Source organism: Macaca thibetana, chromosome 3, assembly GCF_024542745.1.
Source record: "Macaca thibetana thibetana isolate TM-01 chromosome 3, ASM2454274v1, whole genome shotgun sequence".
In the NCBI taxonomy this organism is placed as follows: domain Eukaryota; kingdom Metazoa; phylum Chordata; class Mammalia; order Primates; family Cercopithecidae; genus Macaca; species Macaca thibetana.
The window spans coordinates 98,580,312-98,604,808 of record NC_065580.1 but is presented as its reverse complement, the minus strand read 5'-3'; the positions used below and the strand labels follow the sequence as shown (position 1 = coordinate 98,604,808).

The following is a 24,497-nucleotide window of genomic DNA, read 5'->3' as shown; positions in this document are numbered from 1 at the left end:
GGACTTTTTAACCATGACTCAAAATCCAGCAGCCATTAAAAAAAAATTGATAAATTTGACTAAATTCAAATAAAGCATTTTTACCTGATTAAAAAAATGCCATAAGCAAATTCAAATGACAATCAGAGAAGAAACTATTTGCAGTGGAGAGTTAACCTTCATATAAAGAGTTTCTACAAATGAATAAGAAAATGACTTTCTTATTCATTGAAGGCCAAGGTGGGTGGGTCATCTAAGGTCAGGAGTTCGAGACCAGTCTGGACAACATGGTGAAATCCTGTCTCTACTAAAAATACAAAAATTAGCTGGGCGTGGTGGTGCATGCCTGTAATCCCAGCTACTTGGGAGGCTGAGGCAGGAGAATCACTTGAACCTGGGAGGCGGAGGTTGCAGTGAGCTGAAATCATGCCACTGCATTCCAGCTTGGGCAACAGAGCGAGACTCTGTCTCAAAAGAAAAAAGAAAATGAATTGGAATACCAATAGCCTAGGCAAAGGCTATGAACAGATTATCCTCAGAATAAGAAATACATTGTCTTGGCCGGGTGCGGTGGCTCACGCCTGTAATCCCAGCACTTTGGAAGGCTGAGGCGGGTGGATCACGAGGTCAGGAGTTCAAGTTCGAGACCAGCCTGGCCAACGTGGTGAAACCCTGTGTCTACTAAAGGTACAAAAAGTTAGCCGGGCGCTGTGGCACGTGCCTGTAATCCCAGCTACTCCGGAGGCTGAGGCAGGAGAATTGCTTGAAATGGGGAGGTGGAAGTTGCGGTGAGCCAAGATCGCACCATTGCACTCCAGCCTGGGCGACAGGGCGAGACTCTGTCAAAAAAAAAAAAAAAAAAAAAAAAAAGACATTGTTTTCAAATCTACCAAAAGATCTTCAGCCTTACACATAATAAGAGAATCACAAACTTAAACTGTGCTGAAGTAGCACTTTTAACTTTTTCCGATTGGCAAAAGTTTTACAGTGTGACACTTAGACATTGTTGACCAATTGTGGAAACATCAGCACTGTACTTCTGAGAGTACGGAATGGCATAACCCTCATGAAGGCCAGTTCGGCCGGTTTTCATCTATCAAGATTACAAATACAGTTACCCTTTGACCCAGCAGTCTAGCTTTGGCAATTTCTCCTGCAGATATTTCTGAATACGTATGCAGTGACCTATAGAGTAGGTGTCTCATTAGACCATTGTTTATAATAGAAAAGACTGGAAGCAATTCAAGTATCCACTGGTGAAAGACTGGTTAAATAAACTATGATCCACCTTTACAATGGAATATTGTGCAGCATTTTAAAGAGAGCATGGAAACTCTTCATACGTTGATATGGAAAGACCTCCAAGATATGTTATTAAATGGAAAAAAAAAGTATAGAACCATATATAGTATGCTCCCTTTGATGTAGAAAGGAGACAAAATATGAGTCTATAGTCATATCTGGTTGAATCCACATGAAGAAACATTGAAAGGATAAACAAACAAAAGGAGCTCAATAAAAGTGGTTACTTTGAGTGGGTGGGTGCGGGATAGCGTGGATAAGGATGTGGTGAGCAGGAAGAGGCAGGGGGCAATATTCTTCTTTGTGTACTCTGTTGTATTATTTTTATATTTGAAGCCTATAAAGTATTGCCTATTCAAAACAAAAAATAAGTTACATGTCTTTACAGTTGTATTTCAGTGCCAGTTCAACATATGTCCAAGGGCCAGAAATACCTTCCCAGAGCTTTATCATTTCTTGTTGGTACTGTTGACTGCAGCCTCTTAAGTGGGTCTTATATTAGCTGTAGTGGTTTATCTACAGCTGTGCTGTCTGTCATGGTAGTCACTGGCCACATCTGGCTTTTGAGCACTTGAAATGTGGCAAGTCTAAATTGAGATGTGCTGTACTGTGCCTGATTTAGAAGACTTAGTATGAAAAAAAGAATGTAAGCTATCTCATTTATAATTTTAAAACTCTTGATTACATGTTGAAAGATAGTAGTTTGGGTTTGAGGGGTTAAAGCGTATTATTAAATTAATTTCACTTGTCTTTTCTTACCTTAAGTGTGGCTACTAGGAAATTTAAAATTACATATGTGGCTTGGCCCTGTGGTTGGCATTTTACTTCTCTTGTGCAGCCCTGATGTAGCCTCCTATCCACAGTCAGCTTGTCTGCCAGAATTACTTAAAAGCAACAACAAAACCTACATGTGTCATTTCACTGCTTTAAAACCTCTTGCCTCCTACATGCCTACAGAGACCCTTTGTAAATAGTCTGAGATCCTTCCTTTACCCATTCCCCACTTCGCTGCACATACAAACGCTGCTTCTCTTTACTCCCTGGACTGCAGGCCTCTTGATAAATTTGAGTCTCTGAACACACTGTTCTTTCTGTTTGGAATGTTCTTTCGCCTCCATTTTGTTGCCCAGAAAATTCCTACTCATCTATATGCCCTGTTCATGTGGCCCCTTCTTTGATGAGGCATCCCTAGTTCCCCTGTCCCATTTTCTTATAGCATCTAGTAGACCTCTATGTTCTCACACTCATCCTCAGTACCACAGTTGTCCCTTGAAAGGTATTGTCTCCCTCACCAGACTGAGAGCACCTCAAGGGCAGAACCCATGTCATGTTCCTTTTTGTATTTCCAGACCTGAAACTGCCAGTAAATAAACCCTAAAAGTAAAAACAAAAACAAAAACAAAAACAAACCCTAAAAAGAAGTTGGTTGTATTTGGTTGAGAGTACACCATGCCCGGTTTGCCTTGATGATGCTTCTATTTGTCTAATCTATATATTGAGGAAAGCAGGCTCCAACCTGTCAGCCTTCCTTGGTTAAGAATAGGCCTCTTTGGAGTGTTCTAGCTTTGAACAGGCCAGCCTCCCTGCAAGCAGAAGATTACAAACTGCAGAGTTGTCAGTAGCACCAAACCTGCAGTGAGTTCTAGTTTTCAGGGCTGTGTTCCGACTGGAAGATGGGAATTATCTGTGTTCTGTTCAGAGAGCAGAATTCTCCAGGCTGGCCAGGTGCCTGCGTTTGCAGAAGGTAAAGGTAGCAGGTGGTTGCCAGAAGGTGAAAGCATCAGTGGAACATGGCCAGCTCCAAGGAGGCGGCGAGCTGGAATAATGAAGTTCTCCACAGTCTGGTCTGTGGGATCTTACTTCGGTTACCACCTCTGTGGAAAGTTATTCTTGCCTGTTAATATTCCCATTGTTCTTCTCTTCTGTTGCGTTAAGCTTTTGTTCTAAAGAGAAATGAAGAATAATAAACAATACCCAAGATATGTGGAGCGAAGATTTTGGGAAGGAAAAATTCGAATTTTGCAAGAAACTTCTCTCCTTAGCAAAGTAAACTGAAAGGGCCTGTGTTTACCCCCCAAGATTTTAGAAGCATTATTACCATTGTTTAGAATCTATTTATTTCTTATATGGAGATCCAATTATTTTCATCAGGTAAAGCTTCCTGTGCAGCTCTCATAATCAGCTGAATGAGGAGCTCTTTCTTTAGCAAAATTTTGAGAGCTAGTAGCGTAGTAGAAAGTAGAGTGTCTTCAGTGGCTAGAAAAACCAGTCTGAACCTAGGACTGTCACTACCTAGTGGTGTGGACTTAGCAAGTTACTTCATGTCTCTAAGCCTCATTATTGAGTAAAATGAGGCTTAAACCCATCCTAAGTTATAGGCATTACAAGAGGTGAATGAATGCAGCAGCCTAGCACTGTGCCTGGTCCATATAAGTTTTGGTAAATAGGACTTATAGCTCCAATATGAATACAGATTTTATTTGCAGCTATCTGGTGTTGAATAACCAGGTGAGAACGCCCAAGGCCAGAGAGGAGCATGTCCTTTCATAGTGGGCAGACTGTGGTGAGCGAGCGAGTGCTCCTCAGCACCAGTGTTAGTAACTGATCAGAGCCTCACCGCCAGCCCAGAGAGAGAGGACAGGAGCAGCTGGGTAAAGGAGTCAGGACACATGGGTTAGAGAACTGGCTTTGCCATTAGTTAGTCCCATGAGGATTCATTCTGCCTCCTTGGTCCTGTTTGTAAAATGAGGCTGGTGATCATTTCCATCTCTAAATGCTATAGTCTGCCTCCATAAAGCAACAGAAGTGGGCCCCCAGAGGTTACGCTGCCTTATTTGTAGGATACCTATTCACCAGGCCGGACTCTGAGAACGAACCTGGACGTTGGGCAACAAGGCTGTGTCACCCCCGAATGCCCTGAACTGGAGGCGGGTTCCCATTTCCCCTTTGAGGTTGTGTCCAGAGGCCCAGGTCTTCTTTCCAGGCTCCATTCCCTGTGTTCTGCTTTCATATTCTCCTGAGCTCGACCTGGTTCAGTTTCTCCCTGGAGAGGCTATTTTTTCTGGGGTTGAGATCTGATCCTTGTCATTCTTTTGACAAGAGATATAGAATAATCATTTTTAAGAGGAAGTTTATCAGCAGGCTGTTTTTAAAAGTGAGTTTTGTGCTTGATACAAATTTTTATGAATGTTTGCTTTCTCTTAAGCACGTGAGGTCTGTACGGTCAGCCTTCTCTGCCTCATTTGCTCCCCTTCCTCCCCTGCCTCCCATCTTATTTGACTGCTAACCTGGGGCAGGCCCACCATTCGTTCATGTTTGAGACAGTTGAACACAGTACTTTGTGTGCCTTATGACCAGATAATTCGAGCTGGCAGTAATCAAGATTTGGGGCTAATTATCATTAAAAGGTAATTTCATTGCTGCCCATAATTGATCTTATCTTAAACCAATTATAGCATTTCTTTTGTCACATGATTTAAAATTTTTTTAAAAAAATGCTTTTGGCAATAAACTTTTGAAAACAGATTTTCTACACTCAGTTCTTTTTAAAACCAACTTTACAAACTTTAAGTGTGCCCTTATTAATGTGGTGATTTGTCTGCTTTGTAATATTGCATATTCAAAATAAAAAGAAAATGGAGACAGTTCATCACTGAAATGGATGTTACAAAATCAGCATCTGGTTTGAATAATGAGTCTTCTGGTCCAAGTTTTGCTTCAGTGAATGAAACTAATGAAACTGGCCTCCATTGTTATGTCAGTGACTTCCCCTCCACTAACTTGGTTTCTTTCCGTTGCCAATTTGGAGGCCACTAAGGTTTCTTCAGAAAGTTCTTTCCCAGTGGTACTTGTTCTAAGTAACCCTGGGACAGCCAAGTATCTGTCACCAGCAGGGGAGAGGCGAAGACACCTCATGATCATAAAATCATAGGTTTGGGATATTTCAAGTATCCTTTGCCACCAGTCAAGCTCTGGAAACAACAGCAAAGTGAAAAAACAGCTCTAGTGTTGGGATGATTAAAAATTAGATGTTGGGATAGCACCATAATACTACACAATTCTAGGTCAGACATATGATAGCTGTCCCAAGTCTTGTTTCTTCCTTGAACTCTGATGCTTGCAGAAATATAGTTGTACCTGGGAAATTACCATCCTGGTTGCAAGGCACAGAGCCACCCTACTTCTGCTGATCACACACACACACTTGTACATGCATGCATGCCGCATGCACACACACACCCCTGGGAAGTCTCCTGAAGGTAAATACACTGTTGTTGTTACTAGGTTTTCTGATCCATAGGTATCTATGCTAATAATAAGTAACAATATCCTCTAATACCTACAGAGCACTTTTGGATTCATCATTTGATTTGGCTTTCAGAAAACCACTTTAAGATGAAAAGCATAGATTTTATTATCCCGCTTTTACTGAGGAACCTCCTCAAAGAAGCCTTGTGACTTATTCAAAGATATAGCTGTCATTTGGTAGAAAGCGATGATATTTTATAAAGGTCTAATTTTATATTTTACCATGAAACTGAAGGAAAATCCTTTATTGCATGTTCTTCCTCAACAAAAAGCTCACCAAATGAATTAATAAACAAAGAAACACATAAATAAAATGTAACAGAACCCTAATAAAACAAAACCCTAGAGAGAAATGTCTCCAGTGGCCAGAAAGTAGAAACATGGAAGCAAATGAATATTTTCTGTTTGTTACTTCTATGCCTATAACCAGATTTGACAAGGATGCAGGCAAGCCTACAGTAGATTTGCAAGAAGTATTTATTGAACTTAACTGGATTAGCATTGCTTTGCTAACTAGGAAAACAACAGACTATCCCTTTATCTACGAATATTTTGATACTCAGATTGTATCAAGCATAAAATAGGCAAAGATTGACTATGAATTCCTTACTTTTCTTCAGCCAGATCTAGTTGTCTACTGTAGCAGAGTCCTCAGGAAACTCTAAGCCAGAAATTCAGGGTTGTTTGTCCCTCTTGTTGACCAGATTGCAAGCATTTTCCCTCATCCTACTTTTTAATTTTAAATGTATTACCAGTGGTAATTTTTACTGCTATCTTCACAAAAATAAGAGGAGAACAAGACTTTTGGATGGAATTAGAAGTCCCTCCCAGGCAAGGCTCCTGGGTTGTGAGTGTGATTTTAGGTGACTGAGATATCATGCTACCCTGTGGCCAGCCATGTAGGCACATCACCACGTCTTAGTCTTCAGGACCCTGAGGCAGAAAGCACCGTTCCATTCACATCTTGGTAACTGAACTCTAACATCTTAGTCTGAGACTTCTGGAAGTTTTGCTTATTTTTTTTATTCTTTCTTTCTTTCCTTTCTTTCCTTTTTTTTTTTTTTGATGGAGCCTCACTCTGTGTCACCCAGGCTGGAGTGCAATGGTGTGATCTCGGCTTGCTGCAACCTCAGCCTCGCAAGTTCAAGTGATTCTCCTGCCTCAGCCTCCCAAGTAGCTGAGATTACAGGCACACACCACCACAGCCAGCTGATTTTTGTATTTTTATTAGAAATGGGGTTTCATCGTGTTGGCCAGGCTGGTCTCGAATTCCTGATGTTAGGTGATCTGCCCACCTTGGCCTCCCAAAGTGCTGGGATTACAGGTGTGAGCCACCATGCCCGGCCTAAACTTTCTAATTATAATTCTTTTCAGTTGGTTCTTTTCCTCTTGATTTTAACTCTTCAGCAGTCAAATAAATGTTTTCCCCAGACTGGAGTGCAGTGGCGTGATCTCGGCTCACCGCAAGCTCCGCCTCCCGGATTCACACCATTCTCCTGCCTCAGCCTCCCAAGGGTTTTAGTAGAGACAGGGTTTTTTTTCGTATTTTTAGTAGAGACAGGGTTTCACCATGTTAGCTAGGGTGGTCTTGATCTCCTGACCTCATGATCTGCCTGCCTCGGCCTCCCAAAGTGCTGGGATTACAGGCATAAGCCACCACGCCCGGTGAATATTTTCATTTTTATTGATTAATGTGTGTGAAGTGCAAGTGTTCCTTAAAAAATATCTAGTGTGGTTTGTAATGTAACCTTTGCAGCTTCATTCTGAGTTATTTTCTGACAAATTCTCGTTGGGTACTACTACTCTTTTAAATTCACTTAGGCCGTTTAGGATTCAAGTCCTCATATGCCCGTCTCTTTTGGCTTGGCTGATTATCTCTTCACTTGTTGGCCCAGTTTGGCCTTCAGGAGATAGGCAGGGTGAGTGCCCTCCATCCCCACAGTCTCTCATGGCAAATACTGAACAGGGATTGGCAGAGTGGGTGATAGAAGGACCCTTATTTAGGAGCCTGTTGACAGAGTGAGTCCCAGTTCAGCCATTCCCTAGCTCTATTATCTAGGACTAGTTAATTTGTACAAACCTTAGTTTCCTTGTGTGTAAAATGAGTTAGGTAATAGGCATTTCACAGTGTCGAGGATGGATTAAGATGGTATAATTGGAAGTGCTTTACAGTATTCAGTACTATTGTTATTGCAAATGTTTTTTCCTGGGCAGGTGGTTGATATACCTTGAGAGAGCATTTATGGGTTATCAGATGAAATATGTAGGCATGTGGCATATCAGTTGCCTGAATAAGGAAAAGGATAGGCCGTTTAAAAAATTATTATTTTTTTATTTCAATTTTATTTTCCCCCACTTTATTGAGGTATCACTGATGAATTAAAATTGAATATATTTACTATATACGATGTGATGTTTTGATATATGTCAACATTGTGGAATGATTACCACAAAACAGCTAAATAACTGACCCATCACCTCACATAGTTAACTTTGCGTGTGTGGTGAAAATATTTAAGACCAGTCCTCTCACCAGCTTTCAAGTATATAAAACAGTATTGTTAACTATAGTTACTGTGCTTTTAATTACATCCCCAGAATTATTCGTCTTATAAGTGAAAGTTTATATCCTTTAGCTAATGGCTTCCTATTCCTCCTCCAGCCATCCACCCCCAGCCCCTGGCAACCACCATTCTAATCCTACCCTCTGTTTCTATGAGTTTGACTTTCTTAGTTCCCACATATAAGTGAGATCATACAGTATTTGTCTTTCTGTGTCTGACTTTTTCATTTAGAATAATGCCCTCAAGGTTCATTCATGTTATTGCAAATGGCAAGGTTTCCTTTATTTATGACTGAATAATTTCCATTGTGTATGAATACCACAATTTTTAAAGTCTGTTTATCCATTGACGGACATTTAGGTTGTTTCCATGGCTTAGCTATTGAGAATAATGCTTCAGTGAACACGGGAGTGCAGGTATCTCTTTGAGATACTGATTTTGTGTTCTTTGGGCATCTATCCAGAGGTGGGGTTGCTGGATCACACAGTAGTTCTGTTTTTAATGTTTTCAGGCACCTCCATACTGTTTTTTCCATAGTGGCTGTACCAGTTTACATTCCTGCCAACAGTGCACAAGGGTTTCATTTTCTCCACAGAGGACAGGCCCTCCTTGATCAGGCTGCCTCATGGGATGATCAGATCCATGAGAAACTGAGCAAGTGAATGTTAGAGGAGCAGAGAGAACTGACAGGGAAGAGTAAAGACAACGTGAGTTGTTTTGATTATAGAGAGATGAGCTTGGAAACTAAGGGCAGGGGCTATCCTGCCACCAAAATGTAATAATAGGAGCACCGGCCGGGTGCGGTGGCTCAAGCCTGTAATCCCAGCACTTGGGGAGGCCGAGACGGGTGGATCACGAGGTCAGGAGATCGAGACCATCCTGGCTAACACGGTGAAACCCCGTCTCTACTAAAAAATACAAAAAAACTAGCCGGGCAAGGTGGCGGGCGCCTGTAGTCCCAGCTACTCGGGAGGCTGAGGCAGGAGAATGGCGTAAAACACGGGAGGCGGAGCTTGCAGTGAGCTGAGATCTGGCCACTGCACTCCAGCCTGGGCGACAGAGCGAGACTCCGTCTCAAAAAAAAAAAAATTAATAATAATAATAATAATAATAGGAGCACCATGACGAGGCTCCTCATTTGAAACTAGGATGCCAGTGACCTTGGGGACCGAATGAATTTGGCATTGCTGGAAAGGTGAGCGTGAAGAGAGGTTGGAAGGTTAATCCAATCAGGGCATTAACTGGGCCTGGATATGACTGTCTCGACTAGGAAAAAGTATTGCTGAGTCCAGCACCTGGCAGAGCAAGGGCTGAGGAAATATTTGTTGAGTGAATCAGTGGGCACAATAAAGATAGTGCAGAGAACCAGTTGCAGAATTGAGGTTGTATTGTCACACTACCATCTGGAAAAGCCTGTCCTCTGAAGAAGAGAGTTACTGCATCCCACCCCCCAGGTCTGATCAGTGGGCCTCTGGGACCTGGGAGCTCACTGCTTTAGATCTGGTGGAGCAAATGCCTTCTGAGCTCAGGGAAGTGAGGTATGCCTGGGTGCGATGCTGGATCTAAGCCTTCATGCTTATGTCTCTGGTTTCATTTGTGGGCCACCATTTATTTTAGTTTAATAAGTCATCTCTGTGAAAATGCTTTAGGTCCATCACAGGGTCTGTAAAGTGGAACTCTGTATGTGTTCTCTGGCAGTAAACTACATTAGATATGTGTGTCTAACAACGGAAATGGTGTCTCTGTTTATTCTTTCCTTTGAACCACTATTGAATGGCATTTTGTTCTGATAATGTTGTAACCTGTGAGGTCCTCATGTCCTCTTTTTGTGTATGTGCCTTGGGCTGACTACGTTTCACTTAATTTTGCCTTGTTTCTGTTGGTCTGCCATGGTGGCCTCTGGCTTAGATAGCTACACGGTAATTTTTGGCTTGAGAAGTTGAAGCCAGTGGAGACACTAGATCCCTATATTCCCGGCTATTTCATACTGTATGTCTTGAAACACATCTCCAGTTTAGGTTTCATCAGTTTGGAGGGAGAAGTACAGTGAGTACAGGCACCAAAAACATTCTCAGTCCCCCAGAGCACATTAGTAAAGTACAGCTGATACCAAGGTGGACACTGCTCCTGGTTGTATTCTCCACAGGTGACTTGTCACAGCTACTGTATGCGCTAACGTTTCTGTAGTAGGTCGTGGTTTTTGAAATACACAAAAATGCTTCAAGAGACTGGTTGTAAAACTCTGCCCATGATGAGAAATACCTTCAAGATACTTCACTCACTAAGTGCTGGAAACATACTCTAGTGGGATGTTTGTGGAATGGCTGGTGTTTGAGGGACAAATATAAAGCACACCTGTCAAACTGGGACAATCAGGTGGCAGATTAATTCGATGTTGGCAACTTGAGTCATCAAAGTTTAGATGATTCTGCTGCAATTAGGAATTTGTAGTCACTTTGTTCCCTCTTCCAGAAATAAAGAACCAAGTTATAATTTACATAATTTTCCTGAACTCAAAATCCGTCAGGAACTAGGCAGTCCTGTAACTAACTCTCAGATTCCTCCAGTTCCAGCCTTGTGCTAGCCCACTAGACCATGGGGCCTGCATGGAAGATGAAAGTATGAAAGTCTGGACCTGTGTTTCCTGAGTCAGTGGAATGCTGTGTCTCTTGCTTATATATAGAGTACAGTATTTCATATCGGGGTGCATGGTGCTCACAGCTGAAAGGAGTATTTATATGCAGCCTTCAGAGGTATGCTTGGTATGAAAACCATAAGTGATCTGCCTCACTGGTTTGTTTGAAAATCTCAAGCATATTGCCCTCCTAACATAGCTTTTATTCACTGCATCTCCTTTACAGTGGAGGGAAATAACCATGTGGTGAATGAAAAATATACTGGACTTGATCCCTATAGCAAGAAAGGCCGGTAATGTTTATGTTAGAAGGTGATCCTGTGTTTCTTCTGCTTGGCAGAAGGCTTGGATGTATAATGAGGTATTAACATGTGTCAGATCCTGTGTCTCCCTGGAACTCAGTGTTGTCTTGTAACACTTGAGTTCTATTTATTGAAATGATGACATGCGGTAATCAGGACGTTGCTGCTCAGCAAGCCAGGTGCACGTCTGCGTCAGAGGTTGTTGGGAGAGTGGCTATTGGAACATTAACTCCAGATTTCCTGACTTGTGTGTGATGAGAATATCAAACCCAATGTGGAGTTAAACCAACACCAAAAGCAAGTGAAAAGAAAAACCATCGCTCTTCGGAAGGAAAAATGCCACATCAGCAATACTAGGGGATTTATTTGTAATCCTTTGGTCTGATACGGATGCATTTATGTTCTCTAGTTTTGCTATCATAAATAAAGCGTTTTAAACGCTGAAGTAAACTGTGAGACAGCATTCACGGTGAAGGTTGTTCTTGTTACCTACTGAAAACCTCCACATATGCTTGGATCCTAGCAGAAGCGGTCGTGAGCTTGCCAGTGTGTCATCCTTAAAACAGTTTCCCATGCTACCTCATTTTTTCTTGGGAATATGTTGTTACTCCTGAAAGAGAGTCCAAATGCAAAATAGCTTTTTGTCTGTTTGGTTTACTTTTAACGAAGAAAGAAGCCACGGTTGATGAGGATGAGATGCTGTGTGCTCATTGAGTCACTTACATAAAGTGAGAAATGAAAGCTTTTTCTGTAGCCGCTTGTGTAATTCTTTCCGGTGGACTCTTCCTCTTGCTTCTGGGGTAACGCAGTCTCCATGTAATGAGGTGAGAGGAGCAAGTCAAGCTTGGTATGTTGCTGACAGGCAAAATCTTACAAATTAAGCTGATTAAGTCTTAAATCGGTCAGTTTCCCACTTTGATATTAGGGTATTTTACAGGATAGAATTTTATAAGTTGCTTCTTTCTAAAGGAGCCCTAGGGTGTGACGACAGAAATCCTTTTGTCAAACTGAAAGGTGAACTCAATACAACTGCCTTCCTGTCAACTCTGCGCATTCCTGAAATAGGGCAGGCATTGCTGCTGGGCTCAGGTGTCCCAAGATGCAGTTTTATCCACTCGAAAACCATTATGTGTTCAGCTCAATTAGATTAATTACCTTCCTCACCAGGATTCACAATGCTTTGCAGTTTATCTGCGGTAACTAAGTGTTAGTTTTGTAAGTAAAAAGTACTGTTATTGACCTCGAAAGGGCTATGGTTCTTTTGAACTTACGGAGAAGAGTTCCAAACAACCATTTCTAACCAAGATGGAATATGGGTCAGCAAAATTGTCTTCAAGTAGAGTTTTCTACTGGCCAAGAGACTTTGGCATTTAGAGGAGAGTTCTTGTTTGTTTTTTAACTCTGTATCATTTCTGTTTGGTGTCTCTAAAAAAAATCTGGGCCTGTCATAACCTAACGTGCAGTTTTCTGTATCTCCTAGAGTTACTAGCATATTTTAAATACTCTTGGTTTCCAGATGAAGATCTTGGAGCTGAACCCAAGCTGTTGTCTATTGCGAGAGGTCACACAGAAATCCACCTCGGGTGAGACATGGTTGTTTCATGAGGGCTAAGCAAAAGTCAAGGGCAGAGTCTTCTACCCTGAGCTGCCTTAGGTTCAGTGGTATACTATTTCTGATGCACAGTCAAGGAAGAATAGGCACTGTTTGCACTCTTCAGCGATCACATTCAATGTTTTAATCTCCCCTTATCCTTCCCCATGGGAGACAAAAATGGGAAGATTCAGATAATTATTTAATTTATTGAGTGGGTCTGCAAACCTAATACTTTCCAGAATCCTAGTGTTGTAGGAATTCTCAGTTACCAGCCTTGGTACTGAAATAAATAAAGTAGGAGGGAGGTGGGGAATCACAGGTCAAGCATGACTAATTAAGGCCACATGTGGCAGAACTGGGACACATCTTTAATACAACAGTGATAATAATAACACTGTCCACATGTTTAAGTGACAAATTATTAAGTAGTTATGTTTACATTCCTTATTTTGTGGGCTTCTTATATAACTCAGACAAGTAAGGGCAGGCTGTTAAATCCTATTTGTTTATTCGGTAAATATTTATTGAGTGCCTAGTATTTGCCAGGCCCTGTCCTAGGTACAAAGGATACAATTGGGAACAAAACAATAAAGAAATCCTGTTTTTGTGGAATTTATGTGTTAGCTGTAGGGAGACAGACCACAAATAAATGAAGTGAGTGAAACAAAAGTTATGTTGGGAAATGAAACTGCCATGGAGAAAAGTAAGACAAGGAAAGTGGAGAGGAGAGTGGGGTTGTCACAGTACTACCTAGGGTGGCCGGGGAGTTGCCCTGGGGAGAAGACATTTGAGTAATGACCTGCAGGAAGTGGGAAGGTGGCCAACTGGGAGAATAGCATTCTAAGTAGAGGGAACAGCTCAGATTGGGGCCCCGAGGTGGGAGCCTGCCCGGTGTGCTGGAGGAACTGCAGGGAGGCCAGTGGGGCTGGAGTGAGTGAGAAAGAGGGCAGGGGGAGATAAGGTAGTGGGCACCCACATAGGCCAGTGTGTGCTTGAGGCATTTACTCTGGGAGATGGGGAGCCAGTGAGGCTTTGAGAAGAGGAGTGACAGGATGGATGAATGGGTGCTTTAATAGTGTGACTCTGGCTGCAGTGTCTTGAGTAGACTGGAGGGGACAAGGATGGAAGAAGGGAGGCTGATTAAAGGGGGATTGCAATAGTCCAGTAACAAGATGGTGGTCCTGGTGCAGGTGGTACTTGTGAAGGTGGTGGGAAGTGCTAGAGTTCTGGGTAGATTTTAGAGGTAAGGTCAACAGGTTTGGTTTGGGTATGAGAGAAAGAAAGAAACCAAGGATGAATGCAGAGTGTTTGACCTGAACAACTGGAAGGATTTGGCTGGCATTCGCTAAGATGAGGGTGACTGGCTGGGGGAAGTTTTGGAGGAAGGTGGAAATCAGGATCTCTATTTTGGCCAGGTTAAGTTTGAGATGCCTATTAGATGCCAAATGATAATCTTCAGTGGGCAATTAAAAAAAAAATATTTTAGAGATGGATCTCGCTCTGCTTCCCAGGCTGGAGTGCAGTGGCTTTTCAGAGGCACAATCATAGTACACTACAGCCTCAAACCGCTGGCCTCAAGTGATCCTCCCACCTCAGCCACCTAAATAGCTGGAACTATAGGTAAGTACCACCATGCAGTTTTGGATATTCAAGTCTGGAATTCAGGAGAGAGGTCAGGACTGAAGATATGCATTTGGGATTGGTGGGCATTAAAACAATAGACTGGATGGGATCCAGGAACCAGTAAAGGAGACCAAGGAGGGACCACCGAGGTGGAAGGAAAAGCCAGGAGGGAGTGACCTGGAAGCCAAGGCAGTGTTCCAAGGAGAAGGGACTGGTCATATCTAGCAAGTGTTGCCACTGGGGCAAAAATGGATACATCAATTGGTCATAAGCTGAGGCCTAAGATAAATGACTCCCCGAGGGCTGTGGCTGGGAAATAGCTGGGTTAGGGCTCAAGGTCAAGTTCACTTTCTCTCTGCCATGAGAGTCCTCTGGCTGTGCTTGACCTCTGAGTGCTGTTTTACGTCATCGTGTGCTTTTGCATTGGAGGTGGTATTGTGTTTGTACTAGTCCTGATACTTTAGCAGCAGTATCTTCTGATTTTGTTTTTTAGTATGTATGAAAATTTTGATTTCTCATATTTTTATGTAACTATGGAATGTATGCTTACTATAGAAAAATTAGAAAACCAGAGAAGCAAAAGGAAAGCCAAAGCTGTTGATTGTAGTTATACCACTCAGAATCTACCATGCTTACAAATCAGTATATGTCCTTTCAGACTTTTTTCCAACCACCTATGTAGACATTTTTTTCAAAAAATGATTTTATGCTAAATATTATATACCCTTTTTCACCAACAATGTATAAGTATACATTGTTGTATTTTTTTTCTCAAATAGTGCCTAGATATTTATGATATGGTTTGCAAGGACATGGTGATAAGAAATAACCTAGGGATTGCCAATGAGAACAAACCCAGAAGTCAGAGAGTGATACTTAACGGGAATCGTTTCTATTCACTGAGCCTTAAGCATGCGCTGGGCGCGATTGCCAGGCATTTTATTCACAATATGTCTTTTAATTCTCACCATAGTTCTGTGAGGTGTAGCTGTTACTGTTTCCACGTTTGCAGCAAGCGCCCTAAGAGATAAAGACATTTGCTTGTGGTTACCTTGCAGCAAATGCTGGAGCAGGGATGGATTTGGTCCTCTCTTATCTCTTTCTGTGTTTCAGATTTGAGCCCAAGCTAAGCTGTCCCTCCAGCTGCCTGCCTCTGCATTGTCCCTCGGGGGTTCTGGGCAATCAGGGTGGTGGCACAGGCTGGGAAGGGTTGTTGGTGCCCTGCCTCCCACCCACGGTGGCACCACTCCCCAGTTCCATCACTGAGACGTGTCTGATGAGGCACCATTTATTCCTCTGTGGTTCATAAGACAATGCATAGAAAATTAGCATTTTATCCTTCTAGCTGTATTCTGTTAAAAATACATCTAAAAGCATCCCCTGTCATATTGATCCGTTTTGAGCTAAGAAAAAAAAAAAAAGGAATTTCCCTCAAGCAGTTAAATATGTATTTTTTTTTTTTTTACAGATTCTCAAATACACCAAGCACACACTTAAAACTGGCTTAAATTTTATTTTGTTTTTGTTTTTTTTGAAACAGAGTCTTGCTCTATCACCCAAACTGGAGTTCAGTGGCAGGATCATGGCTCACTGCAGCCTCAACCTCCTGGGTTCAAGCGATCCTCCCTCCACAGCCTCCCAGGTAGCTGGGACTACAGGCATGCATTACCATGCCAGCCTTTTTTTTTTTGGTAGAAATGAGTCTCATTATGTTGTCCAGTCTGGTCTCAAACTTCTGGCCTCAAGCAATCCTCCTACCTCAGCCTCCCAAAGTGCTAGAATTACAGACATGAGCCACCATGACTGGCCAAAACTGTAAATGTGTCAGAATCTTCTGTGATTCCCCTAGTCTTCTCAGATATTCTTACAGTAGAATCAATATATAACATAGTATATGTAATAAATAATATATAACACATAGTATAACTGTGTATCTGTGATAGAGGTGTGTTTAATAAGTGGTATACAGCAAGAGCTCAAACGTTGAAAAGCTGTAGTGGCAGAAATATCAGATTAATTGTGTTTGAAGTCACAGTTGTGTTATTTACAAAATTAATGTGGCACGATGAGGATAAAAAAAGAGTTCCTCCTGTATTTCCAATGCCTCTATTGTTATCTGGAATGCCGAAGGAATGCTTATGTCATTAAGTCACTAAACATGCTTCAAAGCAATTCTGAAAATGTAAACTTCATAAAAATCACTATGATATTTTTATCTTTTCAGGTGCTTAGATGACATGATCTGTAAATAAGTCCTGTCACCAGCTCACTGTTAGATGGAGAGTTTATTCTTTATCCAGAGTGGATGAGTGCTGCCTAAACTTTTGTTTTGTTTTTTCCCCAGTTTTTAACCCAATACAAAATACAGTGTAGATGCACAGATGCCTCAAACCTGTTTCTTGGTGGCCCCATGTCCACCTACCACAGACTTAGTCCAGCTATTCTCTGGATTCTTTTCCAGACACACCTTTGCTTCTCAGAATTTCGGCACATTTTTAAAGCAGTGCATATGGATGGTGGTCTTGTAATTCTGTTTTCTTTTCCTTTCTTATACTTCTTTAAGTTTGGGTCTAGAGTGATCAGAGTGTGAAGGCACTTCTGTGATGGGTTATGTTAAACTGAGCCATTCTGTAGGACACTAATCATGTTGCTCATAGAGCCTTAACTTACAGGACCATAAATTAAGCTTGCAGAATCACCCTAAGCATTGAGAAGTTGTCTGAGATGTAATTCCATCCATCTGAAAGTACCTCTCCCTGCTGGTAAAATGGAGACCTCATCATTTAATAGGGGTTATATCTTGTTATTATATATACATATGTTCTACCTGAACAATCAATAGTTTGAAAAATAAAACTTTTTTGATTTGGATTTGGAATGATTTACTTTATACAAGTTTTAGGCAAGCTCAGAGAGATGCTAATCTAAAACCCAGAGTTCATGTAAGGATTGTGGTTTATAAAAATGCTCTTATGTATTGGTTTAGAAATGCTGGTTTATAGTTTATTTTGAACTTGATTTATGAACAGAAGTATTACTCTCATTTATTAAGGCTGATGGGTTTCTCTCCCCACCCTCTCCTCGGAACTTTCCGCTTTGTCCTTTCTAATAAATTTGGGGGTGTGGAACACACTGTCCACGATTCTTCCTTCCAATACTAGATTTTAGACTAATTAACAGAAGAAAGCAAGCATCTTTCAAAAACTTGACTTTAAGTACTTGGATATATATAATCAGAACCATTAAAAAGAACACGATGTTTAGTGCATCTCTCTTCTCTTAGTGAGCACAGAAACTTCTCTTGGCTGTTCCTAGTGTTGAGGCAGGCCAAGTGGAGCTCCAAGCACTGAAATCTTGGAGACTAAAAGGCCATATCCTTTTGTAGGAAAGTGAGGACCCCTTCTTGTTCATTAGTTCTTTTTTTGTCGCTGGTTAGCTTTTAAAAATATGTTAAAAAGGCCAGGCATGGTGGCTCATGCCTGTAATCCCAGCACTTTGGGAGGCCGAGGTGGGCGGATCACCTGAGGTCGGGAGTTCGAGACTAGCCTGACCAACATGGAGAAATCCCATCTATACTAAAAATACAAAATTAGCCAGGCATGGTAGTGCATGCCTGTAATCTCAGCTACTTGGGAGGCTGAGGCAGGAGAATCGCTGGAACCCAGGAGGCGGAAGTTGCAATGAGCCAAGATCGCTCCATTGCACTCCAACCTGGGTAACAAGAGTGAAACTCCATTTCAAAAAAAAAAAAAGTTAAAAAGCCGTTCCATCTTGCATACTTCTCTCCCCCATGTTGGTGAAATTCCAAAGCGTGGAAGTTTTAACTTTTCTAAGCTGGAATTTATTAGCTATAAAAAAAAAAATGCTTTTTAGTCTTGCTGGAAGTTATGAATAGACAATGAAAATTTCATATAATTTCTTTTAGTCAGACTGAATACACATTTAAGAAATAAGTACCAAATGCTAAAGAGCATTGGAATTTGGGGATGGAGATGTGGCCAACTGTCATCATAAGAGACAAGATACTGGACATTTGAACAAAGTATACTTTCCTCTTTGAAAAGAAGAGGAAGGTTTCCATTCCATACTGCAAATAATCTCCATGTTATTCTAAGTCACATTGGCTAACAGGTCAACAATAACAGAAAGTCCCAAGAAAGTGGTGCTGGCATCCCTCAGTCCTAGTGCTGACTTTGCCCTGCTGCTTATTAGGAAAAGGTAGAGTAGCTCATGGATGCCTATCATGGCCCGAGAGAGAGGACATTTAATTCAGAACATTTTGCTTTGTTTTAGGAATAATCCCAGAGTAGGAGTTGGGCATGACTAGTGGACCTCCCTTTATGGACTTTCTTGTTGCACTGGAGGATGGTCATAGTTCTGTCCTCGGAGTGTTTTCCTGATGGTTAGATGAAATGTTGTGCTTGATATGCTTAGCACAATGCCCAACATGTTGTCAGTACAGTCAGTGTTAGCGGTTACCATTACCGTCATCATTACTAATCATCTCTTACCATCAAATGTTTCATTGTGAGTCTAGCATTCATTTATCCTCAGTGGGACACATTGTGAGGCATCCAGAGTTCAAAGGAACTAGAATCTAGTTGCACTTTAGGTAAAGGAGACTCTGAAATAAAAGGTGAATAATGTTCCATTCTGAACCAGATTTACATTCTATTGGGGAGATTATGATTGAGTGGTATTTGTTTAGTAATGCCTCCTGGTGGTCGCTGTATACCTCCTATATGCCAGGCCCTAAAGGTGCTAGATACTAAAGACATAAAGATGAGGAAGACGTACCTGGTCCCTGCACTCAGGAAGTGTCTTAGGTTGGGCTGCTACAACGAAATGCTGCTACAACGAAATATTATAGACTGTTTGGCTTACACACAAACATTTATTTCCCACAGTTCTGGAGACTGGGGAATCCGAGATCAAGGTGCTGGCTGATTCAGTTCCTGGTAAGGGCCTGCTACCTGGTTTGTGGATAGCTGTCTTCTCGCTATGTCCACATGTGTCAGGGAGAGAGAGGGGGGAAGAAAAGCTCTCTGGCTTCTCTTCTTATGAGGACACTAATCCCATCCAGAGACCCTCATGATCTGATCATCTCCCAAAGGCTTCACTCCAAATATCATCACATTGTGGATTACAGATTCAACATAGGAATTTAAGGGGACACAGACATTCAGTCCATAGCAGCAAGCTTAAGGTTTTTGGGGTCTAGAGACAAAATATTGTGTTTTGTGTGCTTCAGTTTCATCATGTGTAAAACTTGGGATTTAATAATAATAGCTATGTTATGGAATAGTTTTGAGAATTTAATGAGTAGCCTGGAGCTGGGCACCCCTGTGCAGAAGTGCATAGTGTTCTTGGCTTGGTTAAAGCAAGCTGCTGTGTGGCTGCTGGGAGTCATGGCATTTCCAAGATTTACCTCTTTCCTGTCATCCCATTTCTACATGCAAATGACCTCCCAGACTCTAGCAGTCCTGTGGCTGCCACCTTTCTTTCTAGCTCCCCGAAGCTTCCCCTTCATTCAGCTACCTGAAATCCCACCTCCTCCTAAAGGACTTGCTGGCTGATTCGTAGACAGCTGTGATTTCTTCTTGCCCCACCCTTTATATATCCGGCTCCTACAACTCTTTCATTTCTTGCTTCAGAACACAATGTAGGTACATTCACTTAACTTAGTGTACCTGTGTTGTTCTATTGTGTCAATGTGTGTGACTTCATCTATTTTAGGAAATAAGCTCTCAGGCAGGAATTTGGCTTAACTCATTTATACAGGGCTTAGTAAAAGGCTCTGTGGAATTAGAGACACCTAATAAATGCTTCAGACTTTTGAATGATGCTGTAATCATTTTAATGGAGGCTGATGTTGTGTGTGTTTAAACAAATGGCATGTTTTCCAGCAACATTCTGGCAAATTAGCAGCATCTAGATAAAAAAAGTCTGTACTTAGAAAATGAATTTTGTAAACTGTGGTAACATGCAGTTATTTATTGCCGAGCTGATTTAAACAGAGGCCCAAATGCAGTGGTGGGAGCCAAGATTTAATTTTTTGCAATATTTATTTGTTTTCTGAAAAGTTGGTTGGCATGGCAGGGGTTGAGTGGGAAAGGAGGGGGGTGATTTAAAGGCGTTATTGTGAACTTAATGCATATTTTAAAGAGTTAGTTAAAAACCCTTTATATTAGGTTAGCAGATGTGATTTGGCACCATCTCTTTCTGCACATGTGCCCTTTTCATTAGGAATGTGTGCCTGATGTGGTGCAGATGGCATTTACGCCACTTGGTAATATTTTCCACAACCTGTTTTTAGTAATTAGGCTTGAATTTGCTGGTTCAAAATACTGAACGTCTTTTGGTAACTTTGTAAACGAAGGAACTTGAAATGTGGTCAGTATACCAGCAGAGGGCAGTGTAAGCCAGTGTTTCATTTGCAGTCAGCCTCCCACGGCCATCCAGCAGCCATGGCTGCTTTTCCACACCCCAGAGGTAGGATGTTCACATTACTTTATTTGAGACACAGATGCAATTTGAGAATTAAAAAAAAAAAAAAAAAAAAAAAAATTGCAAATGAAAAAGTTAAAAAATAGTCTTTTATTGGCCATCTTCTAGTAAAAAGATAAATTGTTCAGAACAGATTTGAGCTACAGTTCTGTTTTATGAATTTTTCCTTGAATTGCCTATCAACATGCATGAATGATTATGTGAAAATTGTAGTTCTTATGTAAATTATTTTGCTCATGCACTTAAAAGACAAAATATTTAATTTGATGATAGATGTTTTTCCTTGCTCAATAGTGGATAGTACGTTTTTCATTATGTCTATAAGGGTTTCAGTTATTTTTATGACAAGGGAAAGGTCATTTCCGATTTATATGGTCCAGTCAAGTTAACCTTCAGAGAGTTAACACCAAAGGACCGCTTCTTGTCATAGCTTATTGTGCTTTATAACCAAAAGTGTTGCCTTTTACTCATAATTTTTTCCTCACCACGGAACTCCTCAGACAACCCTACCCTCTGGCCCTCTTGTTCCCTTCATTCTTCTTTTTTCCAACTTCAAGAGCAGACAGAGGGCCTGCCTCCCCCTTCTCTCTTCAGTGGCCTCCCTCTCAGTTCTGCTTATCCCTCTCCCTTTTAATGTCTTCTGTCTCACGCCACCCTTGCTGTTATGGGATGTTTGTGTCTCCCCAAATTTCATATGTTGAAGCCCTAACCCCCAGGGTATTTGGAGATGGAGGCTTTGAAGAGATGACGAAGGTTAAACGAGGTCATGTGGTTGGGGCCTGATAAAGGCTAGTGCCAGTATAAGAAGAGGAGGAGCACCAGAGCTCTCTGTCTCAGCCATGTGAAGACACAGCAAGAGGGCCAGCCTATGAGACAGGAAGCAAGGCCTCAGCCGAACAGTCCTGGTGGTGCCTTGATCTGGGACTTCTGCCCTCCAGAATTGCTTCTGTTGTTCAGGCTACCCTGGCTGTGGTGTTCTGTTATGGCAACCTAAGCTGACTGATGCCCTCTTAGGATCTCACAGGGATTTGAGGTTCAGAGGAGGGGACCATGATTACCTGTTGGAAGGCAGCAGAGGCTCTGCTAGAAGGACAGGTGGGCTGAAGATGAGCAGAAAGCCAGAGAACTCCTTGAGGAAGGGGCTTGATATGGTTAGGGTTTGTGTCCCCACCCAAATCTCATCTTGAATTATAATCTCCATAATCCCCATGTGTCACAGGTGAGACCAGCTGTAGGTAATTGAATCATGGGGGTGGTTCCCCCATGCTGTTCACATGATAGTGAGTGAGTTCTCATAAGATCCGATGGTTTTGTAGGGGCTCCTCCTGCTTCTCTTGGCACTTCTCCTTCCTCCCTGCATCCGCCATGATCGTAAGTTTCCTGAGGCTTCCTCAATCATGCTGAACTGTGAGACAATTAAACCTCTTTCCTTTATAAATTACCCAGTCTCAGGCAGTTCTTCATAGCCGTATAAAAATGGACTAATATAGGGCTTGCCTAGGAGGCCCGAGAGAGTGAACAAATACGTAGAATGATCGTGGTGCTCTTGATGGAGAGTGAAGAGATGGGCTGGGATGAAACTGAAGACTTGTGGGAATAAGATGGGATAGGTTGCGTAGAGCCTTGAAAGTAGTTTGGCTTTGGTGCTGTGGGAGCTTCTCAGATTTGGAGATGGCACAACCTTGGGATAAATGTGGGTATCGCATAAGCCAAAACACAGAGTAGAGACTGTGCCTCTCTCTGGGGTGCCAGTTTTTCTGGATGGAGCTTCTTGCTGGGACTCCAGATATATTTCTGTGTGTTTCCTCCTTGCCGTCTTACTAAGGGGGCTTTGGTACGACGATTGAGGGCAGTGGAGCAAAGAGGGCATTGTTAAAACATCATGAGGAGGCACAGCTCGGCCCTTGGTCCCCTCTGGCCACAGGGTGGGACTGAGCTGGCAAAAACATAAAAAAAAATAATTTTTAAAAAGCACCATAAGCAAAACATGAATAAGTAGTGGTGAAGCGGGTGCTCTTGCCTGGAAGGAGAAGCTTCGGGTCTGCTTGCCCATGTTCCTTCTGCCAGAAATTTTCAAGTCCTGGGTGCCTCCTGGGTTCCTTCTTCCCCCATGACATTCCTATAAGATAGGTGGCTGCTTTTCAGCAGATGACAGTTTGGAGACAGAACTTATTAATGTGTGTAGGGTCACAGACGAGTTAGCTGGTATGTCAGGACAGAAACCCAGGCCAGGCCAAGCCTCTGCAGGCTTTTTGTGCTACAGAGTGGATAGGCAGAAGCGAGCAGCCCTGGAGAGACGTGCTGGGGCTGGAAAGGAGACTGCTGATGTTTGGCGAGTCAGCCCTTTGGTTTCTGTCCTGCCCCTTGCCAGCTGTGGGACCTTCAGGCTGGCAAATGTAGCCTCTGTTCTGAGTGAACATTAGCGATCTGTATTGATGAGAAAAGGGAAGAAGGGATATCGGGGAGTCAGACAACGATTTACTTTTAGATCCTGTCTTGATCCGAAAAAGAAATGCAAATGTCTATTGCCTCCGAGCAGATAGAATGTTGACTTCTACTTCAGAGGGTTACATTGCTGATATATGCATATTACCATGTCTCATAGCCTTACCCTGTTTTGAACATGTATACTTCTTCCACCTCTGAGTCGTGGGGACGTGTATCACTGTCTGAAATGATTTTATTTGTGTGCTTTCATAGTTACTGTCTGTCTCTTGCTTTGGCCACACAAGAATCTAAGTTCCAGTTAGGGGTGGGACCATGGTCTGTCCTGCGGTGTCTCTACATTTATGATGTGCTTGTAACATTTAATAAAGATTTGCGAATAAATATATGGAATACTGAAGAAGGAGGGTCAAGTTGTCTTGAGCACTGAATATATTCTTCCCTCCCTAGGTCCTGCCCCCTACACCCTTTTGTCTGCAGCTCATTCTAAAAGGCATTCTTGTTATTGACTTGTTTGCAGGCATTGCCACAGGGGGGTGCTACAGCATTTGAAAAGAAGAGACAGTGGACAGCATCTGCAGGCAGGCACCTGTCTTTTGGGTTTGCCCAAAGCTCAGTGAGAAGTGAACTATCACTGTGGCACTCTCTTCATTTCCCCCTGAATGTGCAAAACAGCCCAGTGAACTCGCTGCCTGAGAGAGCTGACTGGATTTTAGCAATGTGAAATGGTCATATACCAAGAGAAATTTTTAGCAAATTGAAAGGAACATATGTAAGTGGTAATTGATGAAGAATCAAGTTTTTCAGATAACTTAAGTTTGAAGTTATCCAATCAGTAATTTTTTTGTCTGCAACACTGTAGTAGTCTGTTTTCACGCTGCTGATAATGCTGCTGATAACGCTGCTGATAAAGACATACCCGAGACTGGGTAATTTATAAAGAAAGAGTTTCAGTGGACTCACAGTTCCACGTAGCTGGGGAGGCCTCACGATCATGGTGGAAGGCAGAAGGCACGTCTTACATGGCAGCAGACAGAAGAGAATGAGTCGAGTGAAAAGGGAAACCTCTTATAAAACCATCAGATGTTGTGAGACTTACTACCATGAGAACAGTATGGGGGAAACTGCCCCCATGATTCAGTTATCTCCCACCTGGTCCCTCCCACAACATGTGGGAATTACGGAACTATAATTCAAGATGAGATTTGTGTGGGGACACAGCCAAACCATATCAAACA

The 24,497-nt window shown here is 42.1% G+C and overlaps 1 protein-coding gene across 1 annotated transcript in view; it reads left to right on the top strand.

Moving 5' to 3' along the window:
* Positions 1 to 24,497, top strand: part of JAZF1 (JAZF zinc finger 1) — a 349,309-nt gene that overhangs the window by 62,669 nt on the left and 262,143 nt on the right. The window lies entirely within an intron of this gene.